The following is a 20812-nucleotide window of genomic DNA, read 5'->3' as shown; positions in this document are numbered from 1 at the left end:
TAGGGCCCGTGCTACGACCTGCTGTGTTTGACCAGCCTCCAGTCGCCCTAGTATTCTACCCCTCATAACGTCATCAATATGTTTTCTTGGAGCCATTTTCAACACACAGTCACCATTAGCACGTCTGAAAACGTCTACACACTTACTCGCTGCACCGTACTCTGACATGCACCAACACACCTCTGCGTATGTGGACTGCTGACAGCGCCACCGTGCGACGACCGCAGGTCAAATGCGCCGCATGGTCATACCCTGAGGTGATTTAAACCCGCAAACCGCCCACCAGAGAGTTGTTTAACCATGTATCAGCGTTATCCTTAATTTATGAGCATGAGTGTACTTGCTTTAATACTCTGCCTAAAGGCCTATCTATGAGTGATATTGTAATTAAGTTTTGCGATAGTTCCTTTCCGTGTACAGATATCTGCGTGTATACAGGGTGTGCTGTGGAAGATTTTAATGTAACTTCTGTTCTGAGTGCCATCTCCTTAGATTTCTATTTTTAGTTATAGCTCACTATTCTTTGCTTGAGGTTAATTTGTTACTGTATCCGTTTATGGATGTAAGAAAATTTGTCAGATCTGTCATGCTTAGTGTTTATTTTAAATTACCAGTTCTTAACCTGAAATCTATGACTATTCAAGAAGGCTGTGCAAGTCTTGTCTTTATATGCTAATTGTTTACGAGAAGTTTCATTACTATTTATTTATTTTTTCTGCTTATCGCTGGCACTAATTCATTAGGTTACTAAGAATTGAAAGTATAGTCATGTCAGTCTGTGGCTAATATTTAAAAAGACTTATTTTCATTTAACAAACTCTTACATTGAGAGATATTTGTGTGATTATTGTCTTTTTTGTGCTGTCATGTCCATTTTAAATAAATGTGATCATTCAAAGGACAAATGATGCAAGAGTTGTGGACCGATCCTTCCATGTGATTTCCTATCCCAGCTTATATCTCGAGATTTCAATAAGTATATCTAACGTTGTAACGTATATTTGAAACTGTGTTATGACTGGTTTGCAAATGAAACCACTGGGCACTATGTAGTTCTGATACCAAAGGTAATAAATTCTAGCTTGTTATTTTAGACTATAATTTGCTTTAAGCATTATTGTTTCAAGGAAGTTTCGAGATGTCGGATTGTGTCTACGATAAATGAGAATTTGCTTTCAAATATATCACAAGAAGTAATGGATGGTTGAAACCAATACCGCACTCTGGCAAGAAAAGTGACATAAGCGGAAAAACGGCGTCTTTAGCTTGTGTCACTGAAAAATACGTGCCCCAACGTGCGCGAAAAATATGATGTAATTTACTACCAACAATACCTACTTGAAATTTAAAGAAAGCTTATACTATTTCAATATGTTTAATAGAATGAATCCTTAAAAGCGAGTTTTCTCAGGTACTGCATTTTTGAGTTGTATTACTGTTCTTGTCGGGTGAGATATCTCCCAGTGGTTCCAAAGTGAAACCACATCCTTAAAACATTTTAGTTGTCACATTTTGTCAGTTTCTTCTTGTATTCGTTGATAAAGGTACTTTTTATGAAGATTCTAAAATTGCATTTTTAACACTGTTGGGACTCGGTTAATTCTGGTGTCGATAAACAATAAAGAACTGTTTCTTAGTCGTTGGGTACTTGGTGGTGTCCCTATAATAAGAATTCGTGGAGTGACTGTTGTCGAATATTTCCACACCCGCTGTTGTGTAGAATAGCCTTCCACTGTCAACAAACATAACAACTGTTTTCAAATCTTCTACCGTCCAACAAACCAGTTCCTTGCAATCTTGAGATCTGCATGTGTTGCATTTTTGTAGAATAGTAATAAATCGTGAGGAATTTGATATGCGATTGCCACACAGTTTCATACGAAATACCAGCTCGCCTTGAAATTTCACGAGCTCTGCCTTCCAAACGTGCAGAACCTGCAAACAGTACGTGATCCTCTTGTCCTAGCTCGTGCACAACTTTAAGCAGACATTTGTGATTCAAACACCTTGCAAATGCAGCGATACAATTTGCGTCTTCAAAATTAAACGTGTCTTTCAGTGAGGAATGAGGGTTCATATCCTTTCCATGTCTGATTCCGTCAAATCTACAACTGTAGGGCAAAGTTGTAGCGATAAATCCTCGAGTTCTAATCAAATAACCTTCTTTATAGAGATTATAACTTTAAATGAAAATCAGTAAGTTGTGAATAATCTACAGAACTAATTTTTTTCGTGAACGGGTTTTCGACTAAAAGGGCCACAGTCGGAAGTTAACTGTTGTCATTCGCGTACGGAGCGCTCAGTGAATGAGTACTTGTATGCTGCATTGCGCGCTGCGACTTGTCAAATTTTTTCATTGCAGTCCCTAAAGAAGCGATATGTAGGAGGTTTCAGTGCATTACCAGAAACCTCAGTTGATAGTATTTCGTGATATTTTTTAAGTGGCTTTTCACCACATAGTTAGCGTCTATGTTCAACCGTGTGTCATTACAGATTTTTCAGCATCTGAGAAACGATCTCCCAGGGCCCACAAAAAAAAAAAAATGTGACCATTCACGCAGCCATCCTTTGCGAAAGTTCAATATTCCCTGATAGTCCTATACGGAATGGGCCGATACAATATAGCAATATTTTATGACGGGCCGCACGAGTTTTTTTTTAAACAATCTCTTATATAGACTCGGGGTAGAACAACAAAACAGGCCCTTTCAAATCTCACTGAGATGTTAGACGAACTCCCGACAAAATGGCTCTCTCACTGGAATCAAACGTAGTATGTATGCAGGATAACCTTAACATGGTAAAGAATGATGTAAAATATGAAACGCAGTCATAATTAATCAACAATGTACCACATACCAATCAGTGGAAAGTCTGGGGAATCGATATGAGGATTGTGTAGACCATATTCAGCGGACGATTGACAGAACATGCGGAACCCTAATGTACAAATGGAGACTCTGTAACTCTTCCTCTGTGATTGTGTAGGCCGTCAACATGCAATGGAAATCAAGCAGAAATATTATGGAATTCTTCGAGACTTTCAGACCTGGAGTTATAGTGAGGCAAGCCTACAAAATGTGTTGTAGCGTGTTTTTATTTCGTGTATAGCTGTTATTGTGCAATGCAATTAAATGAACAAATAAGAAAGTAAATCATCTTTCTATAAGACCTACTGAAATGAAAAACATCTTTAATATCACTTTCCTTTAACGAAGCTGCTATTGAGTCTTCTTACGGTAATACTAATGGCATTGGCCTTCTCTGTACCGTAACATTCATAAACACGAAACTCTTACGACTTCTGATCGCACAGAGTTCATAGGTATCTATCATTAACAGCAAATTGTACAGTAAAAAGGAGCCAAGATACGGTACTATGAGCGACAACTTGTTTAGTCCTTAGCTCTTTACTGTGCAGATAAGGGCCTACACAATAAACGGCCTTAAGTCGTCTACTTCCCTGTAGCAGGCAGGAAAATTGTTCCACACACATAAACACAAAATACAGTCTATTTGATTGCATTTCGCGGCCTTGCAGTTGTTGGTTCCGCTCATCGATCCTTCTGTAATGTCTTCTTAATGGAACAAGTCTTTACCAGGTCTACCAATGCGATGCGCCAGTTGATACTCATCCCATGAGTGACTATTACGTGTGAAAATCAAGTACCATTATATACGTTTATGGAGCCTCACAAAATAGAACTGTTCCGGCCTTGGTAGTTTGTCTTCAATCATTGTAATGCCTAACAACAAGATCTGAACATTGACAATACCCAACGCCTTGACCGCGTCGTAAATTACATGGTGAATGTATCGAATGGGCCATGTTCTTTTTATTCGCTCCGTTTCTTCCCCGGCTGTTAAATGGACTCAAATATCTCTCCTTACGTACCAAATACCTATCATCACTGCATAAGTGTGATGCACAATCTGTTACACCCATCGTCTAAGCTCGCTCTGTGAGAAGAGCCCTCGTTTCTCCCTTCTGTTCCCCAATTCAGCCACGAGTCTACGAAACCAACTGCCTATTAACCGCCCTTTGACAAATGCAAAACTATGGTGCATTCAAGAGGAAACATTCCCTTTCATCGACTTCAATATCGACCTATCGCAGGTGTTTTACTCCTTTCCACTTATTTCTATCGATTTGTCAGCACTCTCCAAAAGTTTCTATCTACTTTCATCTGCATCGATTTTCTTTAATTACCTCTTCTGTTAACTTCTCGAACTTTTTCTCGCTCTTACCTAGCCTAGCCTTCTTTGCATTAGATTCTTTCGGTTGTTTTTTTATGAGTCTTCAGTCTTCTGACTAGTTTGATGCAGCCCGTCACAAATTCCTCTCCTGTGCCAACCTCTTTATCCCAGAGTAGCACTTCCAACCTACACCCTCAACTATTTGCTGGATGCATTCCAATTTCTGTCTCCCTCTACAGTTTCTGCCATTCGCAGCACCCTCTTGTAAGATGTAAGTTATTCCCTGATGGCTTAACAGATGAGCTATCATCCTGTTCCTTCTTCTTGTCAGTGTTTTCCACATAGTCCTTTCGTCTCCGATTCGGCGCAGAACCTCCTCATTCCTTACCTTATCAGTCCACCTAATTTTCAACATTTTTCTATAGCACCGCATCTCAAATGCTTCGATTCTCTTCTGTTTCTGTTTTCCCACAGTCCATGTTTCACTACCACACACTGCTGTGCTCAAAACGTACATTCTCGGAAATTTCTTCCTTAAACTAAGGCCTATATTTGATACTAGTAGACTTGTCTTGGCCAGGAACGCCCTTTTTACTAGTGCTAGTATGCTTTTGATGTCTTTCCTGCTCCGTCTGTCATTGTTTATTTTGCTGCCTAGGTAGTGGAATTCCTTAACTTCATCTAATTCGTGACCATCAATTCTGTTGTTAAGTTTCTCGCTGTTCTCATTTCTGATACTTCTCATTATTTTCGTATTTCTTCAATTCACTCTCACTCTATATTCTGTACTCGTTACATTCTTTCAATACGCTGGCACATCTTTTGTTATTTATTTATTTATTTATTTACACGTCAAGTTCCGCTGGACCAAATTGATGAGCAAATCTCCAAGGTCATGGAATGTGTCAGTACATGAAATTACAACATAAAAGTAATAACAGACAAAAATAAAATGTTTATGAACCCGAAAAAATCAATCCATAAGTCGTTATGGGCCCTATGTCACTCCTCCCATTCTAAAAGAATGTTAAGAACAATTGGCAACACTGTCATGGTTGATGGGATATATATTTCCCACTAAAGTAAAAGGTAGTTTTGATTATTGGGACGTATATAGCCCATATCTGTCTAGTGCTACCAGCTTTCGGAGCTTAAAGAAACACGTTAGAAACCACTGGGTCACCATATACAGGGTGATTCATGAATATATGCAAATATTTTAATATGTTATTCTACAAGTAAAACTAGAGGAAAAGTTTACATAAACATTGGTCCGGAAATGTTTAGTTACGGAAGATTTTGCAGAAATTTAGCAGCTTCGCTAATATGAAGCAATCGCAAAACAGTACAAGGTTAAAGTAGAGCACGATTTCCATTTATTTTGTTATTACTGATCTGGCGAAGCTAATAAAACATGTCTGAGACGTGTATCTGCAGTAGTTTTCCAGAAAATCCAGAGAAGCAAAGACTGTTATACAAGTAAATTCGTTTATGTTCCATTAATAATGTAGAAACGTTTATGCCATTGTTGGCAACCGTTAGTGAAATGTTACAGTCGTTTCCTAACCATGAAACGAGTTAGTTTTCTGTATTGTTCAGTGCACTGTACAACTTCCCCGACACCGAGCTCTGTTTTCCGATTTAACATGAATTCACGTGTGCTATGGTATTAATAAAAGCAGATTATCTGACACATTCATACAGCTTCAGTTAACGTTATTACCACCATTCTTACCAAATTAGGACCAAGTAATTAATAAATTTAAAAAATTACGAAAATACTACTTTGCTTCTCCTGGATGTTCTGAAAAATTACTGCAGATATACGTCTGGGACATGTTTTATTAGAGTCACCTGATTTTTTAACAAAATAAATGGGAATTGTGGTTTACTTTAACCTCGTACAGCTTTGCGATGGCTTCATATTAGCGAAGTTGCTAAATTTGGGGGAAAATCTTTTACTAGCCGTAACTCCGTATTAAACAATTGCGGACCTATGTTTATACGAACGTTTTTCTTTAGTTTTACTTGTAGAATAACATATTAAAATACTTGCATATCTTCGTGAATCAACCTGTAGAAGGCGGTGAGCGATCAAATAGGACGACGTGTCTTTATGGCTGCACAGTGCGACTGCTTCACGGAAATCATATGAAATCACCATCTTCTCCGTTCCAAGAATGTCGGAAGTCACTTTTCTTATACATCATAGACACTGCTCTGAAACATTACTACACTCCTCAGTAGTTTTGCTGGTTTGGAGATAACTTGTATTTGACGGGACTACATACCTCTGAAACTTCATAGAATGTATAAAACATTGGTATGAGATATGTCAAAGCTGTGTTGAAATTTTATGTTGAAAATTTGCGTGCGTTATCTTATATATTTCACTGTCAAGAGAATAAATGCGTTTTGGCAATTACTTGTTACACTATTTTTCTATATTTGGAACTCTGATAAATCACTCTACAAAGAAATTTTAACTTTCAAAATTTCAGTTTGACATGAAAACTTAGTTCTGTTTAGGTTCATGGCACATGTGAGTCTGACCTCACCGATTTTCAAATTCGGCCAACGTTCCTTTTGGTAATGAAAGTGTATCACTGACCATAACGACAGCTTGTAACGTTTATTTTTCAAATATATGTTGTACCATGCACATACAATCCCTACAGTGACAGCAAGTTCCATCGTACAAATGATCCCAGTGCAATACTACCAGCATCAGTACAAACTGTAATCAATACGGAGTGGCACTACGTGTGCGCTCCGTTCTAAGCTCCTTGTACACACGACTCCAAGGAGCTGGTAACAAACCGTGACGAGTTCCAAGAGGTGAGAATTGAGACGCATTAGGAACACAGTCTACAATTAAAAAACGGACAGCAAGTGCCACTATCATTACATACGTGGTTCAGTGGCTTGCAGCTATCAACAACGTATTCCCTCCTGGCAATTCGGGTGCACTCAAACAGATGTACCAAGGTTTACTTTCAGAAGCTTGTATTTAAACATTCACGGCGTAACGTGTTACGCCGAATTCCAGGGCATATGAAAATAAACCGGCATCTGCAGGCACCGTCGCCGCCCCAGTACCTACACGGTACAGCCAGCTTAGCAGCCACGGTTCGCTCGCTTAGACTGTATGGACTGCAGATATTTTTTTGGTTTTTATTTAATTGAATTTTTATGTTGTTCACAAGTTGCAAAACCTAAGTTTTTCACACTAATTAAGGCCTTATAAGCATGGTCCTTTCCAAATGTACTTCTGACCAGAAAGCGATCCTGGTATCTATCCTGGTATCTGGAGCCCAAAGTTTTCATTTATCATGCCTTTTGAATACTTAGGAAGATATTTACAAAGCCACTTCCTTTCCCTAACAAGTGCTCCTTTGTATGTAACCGAGAAGTGGAACACCAGTTTTCATAAATAAAGCTTTAAAACTTTATAATGTAACAAAATATTTTCTCAAAAATTTTCATACCCTATTCCACTCCGTCACTGGTTGAATTGTCAGAAACAGTAGAACACGTATTAGAGTCAAAAGGCTGTGTAAAGTGAAGCAGATGTATATATTTTAGATCTGAACATGGTCATTACAGACTGAAGTCAGTAATCGTCTAAATAATTCATTTGTCATCAGAGACTGGAATAAAAAAAGCATTTTACAGTATTGGATCACTGTTTGTACACGCGATTATGTCGCAGTTGGTGAAACGTGTTTCTTTTTTTTTTTATTTCTAACCGAGAAGTCAAATGCAAATTGTCTTAGAAGTAGCCTTAAAATACTTTAATACTTCTTTAGTAATTATTTGTTTTCAAAAAAAACTTTCATCCCCTCGTATTTTACTCCGCTTATTGGTTGATTTTCCAAAAATTCTGAAATATGTATTTTTTTTATTTTCTGACTGAGAAACAAAATACCACTTTTCGTAGTTGTAGCTCAAAATTCCCTTAATAGCGACTTATTCTCAAAAAGCCTTTCTTCCCCTATTTCGCCCCCTGAGGAGTGGAATTTTGGACAACCCCTTCTTGAACGATGCCTACAGTAATATCCACACTACCTCCAAATTTCAAGTTTCTATCCTTAGCGGTTCGGTCTGGGTGTTGATGAGTTAGTGAGTCAGTCCGACTCTATTTCACTCCCTTAGGGGTTGCATTTTCCAAAAACACTGACAGAGAATGCCAATACAAATTTTCATACATTTAACTTCAAAAATGCGTTTATAATAAAATGTTTTCACAAAAGAATCTCATCCCCAATTTCACCCCCTTAGAGGTTCAGTTTTCAAAAACTCTGAAACACGCATTTTTTTATTTGTAGCCGTGAAGTGATATACTAATGTTCATAGATGTAGTTTTAAAAAATACTTCAGTAGTTCTTTAATAAGGACATATTTTCAAAAAATCTTTCATCTCCTATTTAACCCCCATAGGGTTAAATTTCCAAAAATTTTGAAACACGTATTTTTTCATTTCTGACCGCGAAACTAGATACCAATTTTCGTAGGTCTAGCTTCAAAATTGCCTTAAAGACGAAATTTTTTTTTAAAAAAAATACGCTTCATCCTCTATTTCACCCCTTAGGGTTGGAATTTGGAAAAATCCCTTCTTAAGCGGCATCTTCAGTATAAGATCCACACCTTCTCCAAATCTCAAGTTTCTATGCTTAGCGGTTTGGGCTGGGTTATAAGGATTCAGACAGTCGGGACATTGCTTTTCATATATAGGAGATTGCACTCTGAAATATCGCTCGCTAGCTACAAGCAGCATTTCGTTAACTATACCGCCAGCTATCCTTCCAGTTCTGATACTAAAACCAGACTCCTATGTCTGCCGCTCCGGACTTCCTCCTCGGCTTCGCTGCACACGGGGCGCCACTGTTCGGAGCCAAACATCGCAAACGGCCCGCGACAACGAAAATGTATAACGGTGTAAAGCAGAATATGCAAGGTTTGGATAAAAAGCAGTGGCAGCACCTGCTGTAACATAAAGGACTCTCATCAAATTGCATGCGCGCTCTTTGTAGCTAATAGCAATGGTCAGTTGAGGGAGTCCAGCGAGTGATGACGCCTGTGTTTGAGTCAATTGCAGTGTGTACTGTCTGAAAGTGCGGGAGACCAGTTCAGGCACCCTAACAGCATGTTTAGGAAACATGAACAACGTGTGTGGATCAAAATTAAAGTGGCACAACACTGTTTTCAGGGACTGCGTGAGACGTGAAGTGATGCAGCATTGCTACATCGTATGATGCCGAGAAAGGTGAAAAGTGTCTCGGGATCGCACGGATTTCATTCAAGACTGGACCCGTGTGGATCGACCCCCTACGGGGCTACGGACAACATTACAACTGAGCTCCTTGATTACTCTGAATGTGCATCGCCGACGGACTGCGCGTGAATTAGCAACAAGGGAGGCGTGTGCCACGAAACAATACTCGACACTTTGTACGATATTCTTGGGTTCAGCATAACTGCAGTGCTTTGGGAACTGCATACAGTGACCGAAGTGTAACCGTGGCATCGTGACTCGCTTATGGTGGAATTGGCCAATCGCTACCATGGCGAGGGCGAAGAATCCATTGCAAAGATCGTCAGTGTGGACGAAACTTGGGCTCGGTCGTACGAACCAAGGTTAAAAAGGCAGTTCAATTAATGGAAACGCCCTGGTTCTCCTCGCTCAAAGAGAGTGCATAGAGAATCCACTGGTAGCAAAGTGATGGTTACTGTGGCTTGCCATATCCATGGGTTAAACCTGTATGAGGTTGTACCGCAGGGACAGTCACTGCAGCCTACTATTGAATTTTTTGTGACACCACTTTCGATCCACACTGGGAAGAAAGAGACGCCACCTTCTGGTTGGCACTGTATCCCATCATCCACCATGGAAATGCACGACGACATGTGGCGAATCTCATACAGGGGCTCCTGCGTTCGTGCGGGTGGGAGATGCTGGAACATCCACTATATTTACCTGATATTAGACCATGCGATTACGACTTATTGGCCAAAATGAAGGTACCTCTTCATGGCAAGTGCTACAAGAGAAGACATCATCCGTGCCACACAGCAGTCCCTGCGAGACATCGACAGAGATGGACACGCTGACGCTGTGCAACGCCTTCCATTTATGTGGGGGAAGCTGATCAAGAGCTGGGGTGATTACGAGCTGCATTCAAGTTCTAAGGCCTCCGATTTTTTTTTCTTCTCCGGACTGGAAAGAGATAGAAACATGCGCATTGTTTTAAAATGAGGCCGCGTTCATTGTCAATACGTCCCAGAGGTGGCAGCACCGTACGGCAGATGGAATTTTACCGCCAGCGGCGAGAATGAGAACTATTTTAAATACTTAAAATGGCGACGTTTTCCTTACTTGAACAGCGTGCAATCATTCGTTTTCAGAATTTGCGTGGTGTGAAACCAATTGAAATTCATCGACAGTTGAAGGAGACATGTGGTGATGGAGTTATGGATGTGTCGAAAGTGCGTTCGTGGGTGCGACAGTTTAATGAGGGCAGAACATCATGTGACAACAAACCGAAACAACCTCGGGCTCGCACAAGCCGGTCTGACGACATGATCGAGAAAGTGGAGAGAATTGTTTTGGGGGATCGCTGAATGACTGTTGAACAGATCGCCTCCAGAGTTGGCATTTCTGTGGGTTCTGTGCACACAATCCTGCATGACGACCTGAAAATGCGAAAAGTGTTATCCAGGTGGGTGCCACGAATGCTGACGGACGACCACATGGCTGCCCATGTGGCATGTTGCCAAGCAATGTTGACGCGCAACGACAGCATGAATGTGACTTTCTTTTCGTCGGTTGTGACAATGGATGAGATGCGGATGCCATTTTTCAATCCAGAAACAAAGCGCCAGTCAGCTCAATGGAAGCACACAGATTCACCGCCACCAAAAAAATTTCGGGTAACCGCCAGTGCTGAAAAAATGATGGTGTCCATGTTCTGGGACAGCGAGGGCGCAATCCTTACCCATTGCGTTCCAAAGGGCACTACGGTAACAGGTGCATCCTACGAAAATGTTTTGAAGAACAAATTCCTTCCTACACTGCAACAAATACGTCCGGGAAGGGCTGCGTGTGTGCTGTTTCACCAAGACAACGCACCCGCACATCGAGCTAACGTTACGCAACAGTTTCTTCGTGATAACAACTTTGAAGTGATTCCTCATGCTCCCTACTCACCTGACCTGGCTCCTAGTGACTTTTGGCTTTTTCCAACAGTGAAAGACACTCTCCGTGGCCGCACATTCACCAGCCGTGCTGCTATTGCCTCAGCGATTTTCCAGTGGTCAAAACAGACTCCTAAAGAAGCCTTCGCCGCTGCCATGGAATCATGGCGTCAGCGTTGTGAAAAATGTGTACGTCTGCAGGGCGATTACGTCGAGAAGTAACGCCAGTTTCATCGATTTCGGGTGAGTTGTTAATTAGAAAAAAAATCGGAGGCCTTAGAACTTGAATGCACCTCGTACAATGAGGGAACGTCTGTCAATAAAGTCTAGTATGAATTATAACGGTATTGTCTCCATTTTTTCATTTATCCCATGTATTTTAAAATCCTAAAGGTAAACACAGTAATAGCGCTGCGAGGCTTGTGTTCCTGCCATCATGTATTTTACACCCTTTTTTTAAGGTACTTCCACCTCACTACGTTAATTTAAACTACTGCTGTCACTGAGTTGCTGCTTTGCCTGACCGTGAGCGGCGCTAGTACAGCGTATCAGTATATCCCCTCTCGTAGTATCTTTGCTCGGCTGCTGTTACTTCCCCGGTCGTTGTCTGTCGTAGGAGTTTCGGTCGCGAGTTCGGGCTGCCAGGAGTTGGATCGTGTCTGGAGCGCAGTCCAAACCTGCCAGTCGGGGAGCTGCAATGCAGCACTCGTGCGGTCGGGTTGGAGCAGTGAGGTCTGCGTCGACGTGGCTCGCCCGACCATTGCCGCCACGCATCACTTGAGCCGGGCCACGGTCCTGGTGGATCGTCGGTCGGTCGTCCTACCGGACGACGCGTTTTGGCTCGCCGATCGTTCATGGGTTACTTGTGTGAGTGTGCATCGACTCCCGATTCGCCTTCGTGCGTGCTTAGTTACTGTTAGGTATCGTTCAGGTCTTCGTGCAAGTGTTTGTCAGGTTGTGTGTGTAGTTGCCGTTATTTCCACTGACGACTATTTTAGATGTTTTCGGTCGGCTGCTGCGGATCAGGGAAGTTATCTCCGCGCTGTGCAGGCGGCTGGGTCCGCTGGCGGTCCCTGCGCAGTGTCGGAGCGTGTGTGGAGCTGTCCGATCGCTACGAGCTTCGTGGTTCACCGACTCAGGAGGTCGAATTTGAATAGTGGTTTCAGCTACCCAAGCCACGCCGATTAACGTTGTGTGGTTCGTTTCGGTGGTTCGTTGTTGGAGAGGTTTTCCTGTGAGCAACACCATGTGTTTCTATTGCTGAAATTTCGTCGCCATGCTGTGCAGTTAACTACATTGGTTGACTATAATTCAAGTTCTAAAATGGGACAAATGGCTCTGAGCAGTATGGGACTTAACAGCTGAGGTCATCAGTGCCCTAGAACTTAGAACTAATTAAACCTAACTAACCTAAGGACATCACACATATCCATGCCCGAGGCAGGATGCGAACCTGCGACCGTAGCGGTCACGAGGTTCCAGACTGAAGCGCCTAGAACCGCTCGGCCACTCCGGCCGTCTACAATTCAAGAGCACCAGCAGAATTTTCTGCCTTGTGGCCGTTAGTGTTTTGGTTACCTGCCCTGGGCACTGACGTAAATTCAGGCAGTGTTCGTTTTGGGTGAAGTTAACTATATTACCGTATTTCAAATTCAAGTGTATCAGCGGAATTTTCTGTCCTGTGGCCGTTAGTGTTCTGGTTACCTGCCCTGGCCACTAACTTAATTTCAGGCAGCGTCCTTTCCTCACCTGTTGTCGCTGTCCCACATGGTGTGTAGTTTTCACAGCTAATACATATTTCATTGTGGATAATCACGTTCGTAACTTTTTGTGTTTGAGTTCTTATGTACCGATTGGTGGCAAGCAACTCGTTTTGTCGGTCGGTCCGTGGCTGTCCCCTGGTTGGGTTCCGATGGGTCAAGAGAAGCTCGGCTTACCACTTGTCTCACCTAAGTGAACGAGGGCAGACCGACCTCCCTCGAGGCTTCTGAGTGTCGTTTTTTTTATTGTCCTTCCCACTGGTGTTTATAATCTATCATAGCCAATGATTTAAAAATTCTTTCTTTTACTGGATTTTATGCATTTTTGAATTTTGGAAAATCAGTTGTGGGCCTTCAGCCACTTGAATCCTTATTCCAAAAAAAAAGTGGGCTTCTGCCTTTGAAAAGTTATGGTAATTTATTTTAAAATCTTGAAAATTTTACTGTGGGCCTTAAGCCTCTTGGCCGAGCGAGGTGGCGCAGTGGTTAGACACTGGACTCGCATTCGGAAGGATGACGGTTCAATCACGCATCCGGCCATCCTGATTTAGGTTTTCCGTGATTTCCCTAAATCACTCCAGGCAAATGCCGGGATGGTTCCTCTGAAAGGGCACGGCCGACTTCCTTCCCCATCCTTCCCTAATCCGATGAGACCGATGACCACGCTGTCTGGTCTCCTTCCCCAAACCAACCAACCAACCTTAAGCCTCTTGTATTGCATCTTGTTTATGTTTGTCTATTCACCCATGCCTGGAGGCTCTCCGCCTCGTTGTGTATATATATCTTAATTACTTTATTTTCAATTTTAACTGCATGTTTTACTAATTGAGATTTATCTTGTTGCTTTAAGATTTCTTTTTTGGAGGCCTTCAGCCGTGAAATAATTGCCCTTTTGAAACTCGTAATTCTAAAGCTTCGGCTATGTGCCGTTTTGGTTTAAAGGTGTTACTAAATTACAATAAACTATAATTTTGAGTGAACCTGACCGACACATTATTTAACCCTTTCCACAATCCTAATCACCTGTTCTGCCCAGCGGGTTTAGCGGGCGTTTCAATGCACACTGCTACACTATGGTAAAGATACTCTCTAAGGATACATGGCTGATGGAACTAACAGTGTAAAGGGTACAATTTTATCGCATAAATAAAATATAAAAACAAATATAAATAAATAAAATAAGCGGCACATCACTGCATGATAACATTACCCCCATGTACAGAGAGCTATCTTGATTACATGCTTTCCAAAAGCAAGCTTATTACACACACGTTTTTGACACGTCAGTAATCAGAAACCCAAAATTCTCTCTTCGTATATAGGGCGATTCAGCTGCCCCTACCGATGGGTTTTATACAACCCACGCCTTCAAAAACTACACACGAGATTTTTATCTTCTCTCGCTCGTTACACACAAATTATTAGTCCTATAGAAAAAGTGAACACGGCCTTCTTGTAGGAAAATCAATGTGGTTAAATTTTGCACTGCGATACGTTTTCGCTGGAGGCCTTGATTTTCCGCTTATTCAAGAATAACGCGTTTGAAGGTCACTTTTTTAGGTTTTTCTTGAATAATTCGAAAACTATAGCCTCTAGAGAAAACGTATCCCAGTACAAAAATTTAGCTACATTAAATTTCTCACAAAAAGGCGCTACTAATTTTTTCTGTAAGATTAACAGTTTGGGTCCACTGAGCGAGAGAATAAGAAAATCTTGCCAGTGATATTTGAAGGCATTGTGTGTTGCATAAAACCCAGCGGTATGGGCAGGTAAATCACCACGCATAACATTTCTACGTACATCAATAGCACTTCTGAGGCCCCTCCCCTATCCCTCCTCGCTCCTTACATTCTAAACTTCTTTTGGTCCCTCTTTTTCTTACTGCAAGCATCTTTCTTAGATATACTCGAATGCAGAATAGCCTCCAGAAAAGTCACAAATTCCCTCTGTTTGGGTAACAAACAAGCGACGTGCCTCTTGAAATAAGGGTATTGTGTCCTCATACACAACAATCTGCACCATGTTTTACAAAATCACCTGTTACACCTCATAACTCTCTTCCACCTAAACACAACAAGGTGCAATGCAATAGGGGGCGCAATAGTCCTAATCTGCCTGGGATAAACGAGCGAATAAGTGCAGTGGGCCAAAGACAAGCTGATCAAGTGCGAGTCAAATGATTTGTAAATACACCTTTGGGCCATTATATAAGCACATCGAACAAAAAATTTGTCAAATCCCAGCCATCATACCGCGTAAGACCGCCTCTTTAGTTCAGCGGGGAGGAATGACCCGAAGTTACCCAGGTATACCACATCTGTCCGAAGCCATTCATTGAAGATAAGATTTTTTTTGCGTCATTAGTTCTCTGAGTGGTTTGATGCGGCTCGCCACCAATTCCTCTCCCGTTCCAACCTATTCATCTCAGAGTAGCAAACGCAGCCTACGTCCTCAATTATTTGCTGGATGTATTCCAATTTCTGTCTTCTAGAGTTTCCCTGCTAATAATTATACTGTTTATTTTCGTTTGCTTTACGGATACTGTCTACTTAAATCTTTTCCGGTCATGGAGTAATCTGTTCTACTCACTTTCCTGCCTCTTTACAGCACTAAACCTCCAATAATAATAAACGCAGTGGATCTGTAATAAGCGCTTAATATCTACGGTCGAAGCACGATAACCTTGACGACAAGTGGTTTCTCGTGCTAATTTAGCTAGGTGAACACTGAACCTCGTACAATTTATACAAGGTTAATGTTACACAACTCAGCGAATTTGTGATCTGGCTTTTTTTTCCGAACTAAGATCAAAATTTATCTCCAGTCAGCATAATTTGTATAAGGCTCGTTCTAAAAGTAAAGAACTTGTTGATCTGTCTAGATATACAAATCTCTCCCTGCCCCTGCCTCTTGTAATAGACCTCCCCAATCGTTGGCGCCAGTATGTCGTTAACATCGAGCAGGAACTGACGTTTACTATTTTGTTCGTGCGATTATAAAATGTGCACCAAAATTAACGAACACGAGAAGTGTGAGGTCTGTAGCGTAGTACGGTCACTGAATGCAGAAAAGTGCTCGATATCAAAGTTTATAGACAGTTAACCGACGGAAATTTGATGACTGAAGTTTCAGTTCGAAAATGATGCGCCATGTTTATTTATGGACGGATGAGTATCCGTGCTGAAGAACTATGAGGACTAGCGTCACTTGTGTCTAATGCATTCAAACCAAGGAGTAAGGAAAAAATTCAGCAGGTACACGTCCCATTGCTGCTGGCTTGAGTCTTTGCTTTCCTGAAATTTCATGATCAGTTCTTTATCGATTATTTAGTGGTGGTCGGGACTGTAGAAAACTGTACGCCAGGTGGATTCCTCGACTTGTGACAAAAGAACTGCTCTCGCCCTCCCCCCCCCCCCCCAAAAAAAAAAAATATCTCATGGGATATTCTCACTCGGTACGATAAGGATGAGTAGTTTTTGTACGCATTGTTACTGGTGACTACATCTGGGCTTGGCATAAAAGTTCAGAAACAAAGGACCAGTCAATGAAATGACAATATTCACGATCTACAACTAAACCGAAAGAAGCTCAGCAAATGCTGAGTGGCCACAGTGTTTTTTTTTTCTTTTTTTTTATCAAAACGGCATCTTACTTATATCTTTAATAGCTGGAATAGTGTCCACAAATCAATGGCCTATTGCCACACCGATCATCGACTACGCCGCACCGTTCCGAACACACAACGTAGGCTATTTGTCCAGTAATTGACGATAACGTTCACCCGTATTTTGCTGCGTTGGCGAAACATATGCTTAAGCAAGTGGTAAGTTTTTGATCACCCACTTTGTAGCTGAAACATGACACCGAGTTATTCCCATCTTTTTCCCAAATTGGAGGAATTTTTGGATGAAAGACACTATGGAAAAAGCAACTAACTTTAGGAGAACGTTAGTGACTGATTCAACGGCTGGGCGGCAACTCAGAAAGCACATGTCATAGGAAAGCTTGCGGAACAAATGTTGAAGTTTGAACAGCGACTCCGTAGAATGTAGCTAAGGTATCAGATTCCCCTTCGTTTTCCTGGTCTTTATCCCACATCTTCCCGTGTTGGCAGTGTAAGGCGGCCAGATGCCCTTCGTGTGCCACCCCCAACTCCGCACCCCTAAATGTTTGCGAATCGTTTAACAGACGGGAAGTTGGTACTAGCTCGTTATTCGTGTATTATGATGTTTGAAACCACTAAAAAGCCAGGTCCAGGCAGAGCAACACAATGGTTTTCGACTATGCAGGTTGGTCTAAGATTTCAAATTACACTACTGGCCGTTAAAATTGCTGCACCAAGATGAAAGGAAGATGATAAACTGACATTCATTGGACAAATATATTATACTAGTACTGACATGTGATTACATTTTCAAGCAATTTGGGTGCATAGATCCTGAGAAATGAGTGCCCAGAAGAATCACCTCTGGCGTTAATAACGGCCTTGATACGCTTGGGCATTGAGTCAAACATAGCTTGGATACCGTGTACAGGTACAGCTGCCCATGCAGGTTCAACACGATACCACAGTTCACCAAGAGTACTGACTGACGTATTGTGACGAGCCACTTACTCGGCTACGTTTTCAATTGGTGAGAGATCTGGAGAGGCCAGGGCAGCAGTCGAACATTTTCTGTATCCAGAAAGGTCCATGCAGGAACTACAACATGTGGTCGTGCATTATCCTGCTTAAATGTAGGGTTTCGAAGGAAACGAATGAAGGGTAGATCCACGGGTCGTAACACATTTGAAATGTAACGTCCACTGTTGAAAGTGCCGTCAATGCGAACAAGAGGTGACCGAGGCGTATAACCAATGGAACCGCATACCATCACGCCGGGTGATACGCCAGTATGGCGATGACGAATACACGTTTCTAACGTGCGTTCACCGCGATGTCGCCAAACACGGATGTGACCATTATGATGCTGTAAACAGTACCTGGATTCATCCGAAAAAATGACGTTTTGCCATTCGTACGCCCAGGTTCGTCGTTGAGTACACCATCGCAGGAGCTCCTGTCTGTGATGCAGCGTCAAGGGTAACCGCAGACATGGTCTCTGAGCTGATAGTCCATGCTGCTGCAAACGTCGTCGAGCTGTTCGTGCAGATGCTTGTTGTCTTGCAAACGTCCCCATCTGTTGACTCAGAGATTGAGACGTGGCTGCACGATCCGCTACAGCCATGCGGATGAGATGCCTGTCATCTCGACTGCTAGTGATACGAGGCCGTTGGGAACCAGCACGGCGTTCCGTATTACCCTCCTGAAACCACTGATTCCATATTCTGCTAACAGTCATTGGATCTCGACCAACGCGAGCTGCAGTGTCGCGTACCATAAACCGCAATCGCGATAGACTACAATCCGACCTTTATCAAAGTCGAAAACGTGATGTTACGCATTTCTCCTCCTTACACGAGGCATCACAACATTCCACCAGGCAACGCCGGTCAACTGCTGGTTGTGTATGAGAAATCAGTTGGAAACTTTCCTCATGTCAGCACGTTGTAGGTGTCGCCACCAGCGCCAACCTTGTGTGAATGCTCTGAAAAGCTAATCATTTGCATATCACAGCATCTTCTTCCTGTTCGTTAAATTTCGCGTCTGTAGAACGTCATCTTCGTGGTGTAGCAATTTTAATGGCCAGTAGTGTAGCTCAGTATTCATGTAGCAGGATGTGGGAAACCACCAAAACGCCACGTCCAGGCTGAGCATCACAATGGTTCTCGACTATCCAGGCGGGTCTAAGATTTCAAATTATGTCGCAAAATAAGTTTTCTTTCATTATCTCGAAAAAAAAGAAGAAAAGTAGCGTCTGGAGAAGCAAACGTTCTTTCCTTTCGGTATTACCTTTATATAATCGGCCGTTAGTGTACCACCGGGTCGTTGCCCTCCCCAACGCCGACGTAAGGATGCGGTCAGTTAGCCCTCATCCGTGAGCCCACTATAGCCGGCGATTGTGTGTATTCACAGTGCGGAGCGTAGGTGCTCGTCTATTTAGGAGATACCCATCAGGCAGATAAGCAGGTTCGCTGACCGCGCTCCTATCTCCCGCTTTGTTCTTGCTACCTGATTTCGGAGCCTTGCCATTATGTTGGCTGCTGTTGTTTCGTCCTCTCCGCTTCTTCCATTTATAGGCAGTCACCATTGTTTTCGCTATCTCTCACCTGTGCTACTGGATAGCGGAGTCTGTTAGAGACTGCGCATACGGCAATCCCCTTTTGTTCTTCATAATGGGAAGCCCGCAGTTCGGCGAAGTCTAAATGAAAACTTCGCATACCACTCGCCCGTTACATTACGTCGCTGATCATACACGCGAAAACAAACGATTGTGGCTGAGAAATGAAGACGAGGCAATATAGTTCTTTCCTCGTATAATTAAAAATTAAAAATTCAGTACGTGGCAGCTGGCTATGAATGTTGGTTCGATTTCAGAGTTATTTACGGAAACCTCGTGAAAATATGAGATCGTACCAGATCAAATAAGCTCTTCCGAAAAGGGATAAAACTGAGTTCAGCAGTTGAGACACAATCTACTTACTTTGCGACGTACTTGGCTCTCCCATTTGAGACAACCATTCTTTATTTAAGTCTCTAAATCCGAGTTCTATAAATTTTTCTTGCAACCTGATCATAATCCTACACAGCACACAGCGTGCCTATTAAGTACAAGTTATGTTACTAACTAACTGCAAGGAAAATACGATCTGGAAAGTATTATGTCTCCACGCTGGTCGTCAAATAGGCTGTGTCTAGGAAACCTGCGTACTTGTTCGCTAGACGAACATTCAAACAAATCGTATTAATGAGTTTTATTACAGAAGGAAAACATACTATACTAAATTTTGCAATTACAGAGACGTGTGTCAAGCAAAGGGCGACGTACGAAATATTAATCTTCTTCAGTATAAACAAGTCCAAGTCTGTGCTACATAGCGTGTACAAGCGAAGTAGCGAGCGTAGACGCTTCTATCCAAGTCGATAGTCTTGAAACTGCTATTCAAGTGGGCCGCGACCAGTTTTTTTTTTTTTTTCCTTTATTGAATTTCGATTCCACCCGAAGGGGGCGGGCTCGCAGCAGCCTGCTCTGCAGCCTACAGCATTTTTAAAACATAAGAAGATAAGAAACAATAAAAGCAGGCGATAAAACGGTGATGAACATTGTAAAACGGCCACTGGAAACACTGCACTAAAAAAGTCGGCATGAAGATGACACATCACAGCCAAGCGGAGATGATTGGGAGGGGGGGGGGGGGGGGGGGGGACCTGGACAGATGAGGGAAGAAAGGGGGGAGGAGAGGAAAAACGAAATAGGGGGGGGGGGGGGGGGGGACCGACGGAGGGAGAGGACTCATAAGGGGAAGGCAGGGCAGACGCGAGAGGGAATGGGGAAAGGCAGAGGAGGGAGACGCAAAACGACTTGGGGGAGAGAACGGAGGCAGAGAGAGGGTAGGCGGGGAAAAAACAGGATAGTAGGGGGGAGAGCTGCGACCAGTGGGGCGCGGCGCTTATGTCCTCTACACATAGGGGCCGCTGCTGCCGCGTTGTCGTCCTGGAGAGGGGTCGGTCAGAGTGCTGTTGGCTGACCTCTTCTCACAGCCTTCTCTTCTCCGTCGTT

The sequence above is a fragment of the Schistocerca americana genome, chromosome 2, assembly GCF_021461395.2.
Source record: "Schistocerca americana isolate TAMUIC-IGC-003095 chromosome 2, iqSchAmer2.1, whole genome shotgun sequence".
Lineage (NCBI taxonomy): Eukaryota > Metazoa > Arthropoda > Insecta > Orthoptera > Acrididae > Schistocerca > Schistocerca americana.
This window is presented reverse-complemented; position numbering follows the sequence as displayed.